This window comes from Corvus brachyrhynchos, unplaced genomic scaffold (assembly GCF_000691975.1).
Source record: "Corvus brachyrhynchos isolate BGI_N302 unplaced genomic scaffold, ASM69197v1 scaffold56, whole genome shotgun sequence".
In the NCBI taxonomy this organism is placed as follows: Eukaryota; Metazoa; Chordata; class Aves; order Passeriformes; family Corvidae; genus Corvus; species Corvus brachyrhynchos.
In genome coordinates, this window is record NW_008238664.1 from 3,290,124 (window position 1) to 3,296,223 (window position 6,100).

General features: G+C 45.1%; 1 protein-coding gene across 1 annotated transcript in view; it reads left to right on the forward strand.

Annotated features, from left to right (window-relative positions):
- Positions 1-3,646, forward strand: part of MCM5 (minichromosome maintenance complex component 5) — a 22,964-nt gene extending 19,318 nt beyond the window's left edge. Inside the window, exons 17-18 of the mRNA XM_008636595.2 lie at positions 1-3,263; positions 3,615-3,646. The exon at positions 1-3,263 is cut by the window's left edge and continues 9,544 nt beyond it. The gene's annotated coding sequence lies outside the window, so the exon portion shown is untranslated. The remainder of the gene's footprint in view (positions 3,264-3,614) is intronic.
- The last annotated feature ends 2,454 nt before the right edge of the window (positions 3,647-6,100 follow it).

Here is a 6,100-nt window from a genome sequence, read left to right on the forward strand (position 1 = left end):
CACTGGTCCAGTGCTGAGAAGAGTGAATCCCAGATGGTTCATAGAAGGAGGCAGATTCTCAGTATTTAGCTGAGAAATAACCCGGGGCCCTGACACCACATTTCATTCCTTGCTGGTGAACCCCTTCTGAAAGCTAAGCATGGGGACAGCTCTCTCAGCTGGCCACAGCAAACATAAGACTTTGGCAAAGTCAGCTCTCCTGTGCTGGCAGAGAAACACCTCAGCTGAGGAGCCACCATACTACGGATGCAGCGAGGCCACAGATGGACCCCCACGTGCCAGCTTGGGCTGACTGCGTGCACAGAGCTCCATGACATGAGGACTTCCCACCCTAGGCTGGGCACAACTCAGAGATCACGTTCCACCATCATCTGTGACTTTTCTTTGTCCCTCTTCCACTGGAGTGTGTTTCTGGTTGCCCAACCCTCCCTTGCATCATATCATCTGGGGTTCTGTTTCATCATCCTCAGCGTTGTCCCCATTGCCCTGGGTGGTCCAGTGCTGGCTGCTCTTACTTGTAGGCTGTGTGGGAGTGACCTAATTTGGAGAAATTGTGGAAGAACATCAGGAAGCCCACAGGGAAGTGGGGATTTCTGTGCTCCTTGGCAGGAGCTCAAGCCACGTATTCATCCCCTGCAGCTTCTAGGCACTCTTCCCTGGGTCATCTACTCCTCTAGTCCCTGTGTTCGTCTCATCCCAAATGCTCCTCTCCAAGGAGACAGTTTATCTCAAATGCTTTGGAGAGGGAGTCACTGTTCTTAATTACTTGGCGGTACAGAGGTTTCTGGTCTCTCATTTTCCCTTGACAGTTTTATTATGGAAATATTTTTTACTTTGGGCTCTCTCCTTTGTGTTTTTGTGTGGTGTTTACAATAGGGGCTCTTCAGGGCTTGCTCTCAAGAGACTGGCTTCAGACAAAATGCGCAGCTCTCTCCGGGCAGGCAAGCAGAGAAATGCCAGCTGTTTCGTAAGGATGCTCTCTAATCAGTGCCAGCTCCCCAGCCTCCAGTCCTACACCTGCCTTTTCTTCTCTTGGCCTCCACAACTGCAGGAGACTCGAGGGATGGGACCAGTCCCATGCCTGGTGACAGGTTCCTCTTTGCAGCCGTGCTCTGCTGTGATATTTGGGACTGCTGGGCTATGAGCTTCATCCCTCATGGAACTCCTCTCTGCCACTCCACCTAATTACTGTTCCTTATCTACTGTTTGTACAGAGCCATGCCAATAGATGGAAAGGCATGGTACATACCCAGCAGATGAAGATGAGATCTGGAAAATAAATGGACAGAGTGTGAGGTTACTCTAAATATTCACTTCAAATGGATCCCTTGATCTGAGCCTGTTGAGGTCTGTGGCAGTTTTGCTGGAGACTAATGCCACGATTACTTTATAAAGAAATTGTATAAAATCCTTAATCTTCAGTAAATTTGGGTTATTCCAGTTTACTAGACAAGTGCTCAAGCCTACAGCAATCTCATTTAGGAGGTTTATTTTGTGCCATGAGGGCTAAATATATTTCTGAGGCACATACTTTATAGACTTAGACAGAAACCTCTTCTCAGTTTACATAAGAATAAGCACAGAGAAGCATCATTAACCAAAATTAAAGTATTGCCCTGTCTATGATCCTGTCCACCATATTTAGTTATTTTACATGGAATGGGTCTGTCTCCTCTCTGTGTACATGGTACAAGGGTATCACCGTCACCATGTGAGAACAGGGCTTTTAAAGTAGATTGTGTGTACCCCAGCCCAAGCCAGTCAGCCTGCCCCAGCAGTGGAGGCTTTCAGGGAGTGGGATCTGTGTAGTGTTCAGATAAGGAATGAAGGTCTGTTCCATGTTATGTTAGTATTTTTCACTGGTGGTGTAGTTTCTGTTAGTAGTGATGAGTAAAGTTGAATTGGTGGGAATGAAGCAGAACTGGTTTCCTAGAGAAGTCCCAGTGGATCCGTGATGGTTGCTTTGCTAATACTTTATTGCTCAGAGTTGACTCACTCTGTCCAGAGGAGGCCTGATCAGCAGTGGCAGAATCTGCCTTGCAGGACAGAGCCTGGTGACGTGGATTCCCAGGATGGTGAAGATGGCCACGTGCCATTACCTCTGACAGTTCCTCACAGGACCTGTCAGGAAGGTTTCTGCAGCGTGGCTCTGTGGTTGCCTGCAGTTTTGGTGCTTGGGGTTTGATATGTGCACAAGTTTTTGTGGGTGTGCACTCATCTGTAAGTTGTAAATTACTGTGCTGCTCAACCAAAAGACACTGTAGCTCCTTCTCAACACCCTCGAGAACTGCTGGCTGAAAACACTACCAGCATAAATAACCAGGGAGACCTGCAATTTCCCACATCCCAAAATAGGAAAATGGCTTCCATTTCTCACCATACTTAATTTATTTTTTTTTTAAAGGGGGCTTGGACTGAATGAATCCCTGCTTTTTGGTCTCAGCAGCTGGCAGAAACCACATGTGCAGAAACAGCCGCAGTGCCAGGGCTGGAACATGGCCCTGCCACCCCCTCTCTGCTGAACTGTAACTGCAGGAATTTGTTATGAACTTGGGGAAAGAGGAGAGAGAAGAATGAGCTGAAGGTCACACAGGATTTTGGTACATGTGTGACAGAGCAGAGAGGGTGGCATCGCTGACAGTGCCAGAAAGAAGGAGAAAGGGCCAATGAGGGAGGAGAGATTAGGTGTTGGTTAGTAGGAGCTTCTCCTGGAAATTTGCTCTCCACCTAAAAGCTATCTGTCTTCCAACAAGGCATGCTGTGACACCCCCAAGGCAGTAGGACTGGATACATCCCAGCTCCTTGCAACCAGGGCAGAGTTGTTCTTGTGCCCCAGGAGAGGCAGGGCCGCACTCTTCCTTCTTGTGTGCATCCCTGGGGGCCTCTAGCTTGGCTGTGAACTGGTCTGGGCTTCACCTGTGACCATTTGCTAACACCCAGTGTGAGATGCAATGGTAGCATGGGTTTTCCAGCAACTTTCCTCAACAGAGCTCTCACCCCTCACACCAGGAAGGCCAGCATCTCTTCTCAGGGCTGGTTTGCAGCCAGCCCCGAGCCTGAAGGCACTGCTGCTTTGAAGAGACAGTGGCAGCACATCTCCCATGTCCAGAGGAAGGTGCAGAAGACAGCAGGAAGAGATGAAAGCATGTTGATTAACACCCAGGACCACCTGAAATCAGAAAGGAGGCGGGAAGCATTATCTCTGAGTATCGAGGCCATCAGGATGGAGCTGGAGTACCTCTGAGTGGAGCAGGCAAGGACAGGTATACAGAAATAAATGACTCACTTAGAAAAAGGTCAGCCACACTCGATTTGCCAGAGCCAATTTGTGGTGAGCGTGCAAGCTGTGACACGCAGCAGTGACCACTTTCAGATGATTCGTTTTGAGGCCACTGTGAATCTCCCTTCTTGGAAACCATTGCCCTGAGGGCTTTCAGGCAGACACGTCTCACCCTGAGGAGGGTGCATTTCAGCAGAAATGGGATGGAGGGGGGCACAGGCCGGGGTCTTTATTGGCAGGCAGACCTGCTCAGCAAATGGAAAATTTTAGTGAAATCAAAAAAATTAGGGTTTTTTTTCAAAACTTCATGTTTGTATTGTTTGCTTTCTCACAGAGAAAAGAAAAATGCTGGGATTTCAGAAGGAATAAAAAAATCTTTTTCATTTTCAATACTTACTTTTCTACCAAATCCAAGAGTGGAAATTGGTGAAGATGGCTTCATGAAGATGGCTTGAATGAAGACTCATCCTAGAAGGAATAAAATAGGTAATTTCAGAACACATTAGGGGGAAAGTGAGATGATTTTCCGCAACAGTGTTTTGTCATGCTGTGTCCCATGTCTCTCTCAGTTTGCACAGAGGGTCATTCCATGAGTACCCACTTAGGACACCCTTTGGTAACAACATCCTCTCAGCAGGATTGTCCTGGGACATCTCAGATAACAGAACAAAACATTTCTTCTTCTAAAAACAGCTCCCAGGCGGTCTCTGGGCACTCTCAATCTGATTATTTAAGTGGGGTTTCAGTACAAGATGTGATTTGGTCATTACAAACTCCTGTCCTTAAATAAATTTACATTGGTGTTTCACGAGAATGTTTACTCCTGTTTCCCCGAGTTCGAGACATTAAACAAATGGGTTTTGCTTAATTAAATGCACTCTGCAGGAGTTCTCCCTTAGCTGGGAGATGGGAGATGAGTAAAAGAAACAAACAGGGAAAAATGAGATGTATTTCTTCTGCTCTTGGAACTGCAGATCTGTGTCAGGATCTCCCATTCCACAGTTCTTTTATACATGGGGTTGTTTGGCTTCAGAGTTAAAAATTCATAAAGCAAACCAATTCATTTTAAGTTTCCCATATGGATCTCAAAAAGAACAAGATATTCCTTTGTACTGCAGCACAGTTGGGAGTCTTCCATAATTTCTTTTTTTTTTTTTTCCCTGTTTTTTCTTTCCCTGCTCTGGCAGGGTGGGATGTATTTCTGAAGGGTGTTATACCTCTCTTTCCTGAGCAGGACTCCCTGTTCCGTGGCAGAGGACAAGTCCAGTTGAGAGGGGTCAGGACCTTTAGGGACAAGGGTAGTGTACATGCCATACTCATGGAAGAGTGCTCTCCAGAATCCTGGATCCTGAAGGGATGGGAGCCCTCACAACTCCGTAATTTCCAAGGTAGGTTCATGTGATTCATGCCAGTGGGGCTAAGGTGAATGTAAGGTAAAGAAAGATGTGATGGTACGAGCCTGAGATTCTAACTTTCCTTTCCCTTTTCCAGCAGGCAGGATGAGTACAGCATGCAGGGTAAGTCTTAAGGGATGTTGCCTCAGGAGAACCCTTCTGAAAAACAGTAGTTACAGGAATTCCTGAGCCAGGAGATGCTTCTGGGTGACTGTGTTTAATAATCACCAAAGAAGCCAGTTACAGCTACAACACCTCATCAAGAAGTTCCACTGAGCAATAATGAGCATTTTTTGCCAAGATCCAGAGAGCTCTTAGTGCTGTCATTTTAACTACATTTTTATAGTTGACAGTTTTCAAAACACTATAAAATTATACAAAAGTGAACTTAATGCTGTCCTGCCTATGCTGGACTGTGAGCTGGAGCTGAATTTGGTGTTTCATCTCAGCCTCTGTATTGCTAGAGATAAATACTCCCAGCACCCTGATGATGAGCAAAAAAGCCTCACAATCATAAAGGAAATTGAGAAAACAAATAACTCTCAACTCTGTTATTATTTATAAGATGAGAATATTTCCTATTCTTATGAAATAATGTGCAAGCTATTTTCATAGAAAACTTCTGCAGAGCATCTCAGTGCTGGATTCTGTGACCAAAAAAGGGTTTCTTGGTGTTTCTGAACTGCTTTTCCTAAATCTAGGTAGCATGTAGGATTTTTCACTGATCTTAGACACTTATTTGGCTCCAGAACACATGGCAAGTCACAGTGTTCTGGAGCCAGATGGTGCTCCTAGAACCTCTCCTGGTGCTGAGCTTCCCCCTTCATGCAAGCAAAGGTTACTGTGGAGCATTCACCTCATGAAAATGTTCCTAGAGTGATGGAAGAGGAAAAAGTTTAAACAGCTGTTGAGAAAAGAGGGTTATGCAGGAGCTAAATATTTCACATAATAAGCAAAACTTAAGAAGTAAGCCTTAAGAAACATTAGGAGTAACCAAACAACAGAAAGAAAAGCAGAAATATTTTGAATCTCATCAGTGCATCCTCATAGAGATGCCCTTTACACAACCTACTGCCATTGGATTTGTTCTCTCCTCACCATTTAAGGAGCTCCTTGCATTTTCTGTGCATCGTTGCAACATTGATCCTAGCGTGCAATGAGTAATTGTGTTTTCTTTTAGTGAAAATCCCCAGCCCCCAGCTTGGTTTCTATAGCCATGTTCTTGTAACCATTCTTGAGAGGGTGCCTGATATTGTTCCACTTATTCATTAATAACATGTGTTGTGGCTTTTTCTGATGTAAACATTAGCCAGGCTTTCATTAAGTTTTTAATAAACTTGTCCACCACCACATACATTAAAATGAAAAATTATCAATGACCCCTTTTGCAAGTCATTAATAATGACACACAATTTGGCTGATGAAT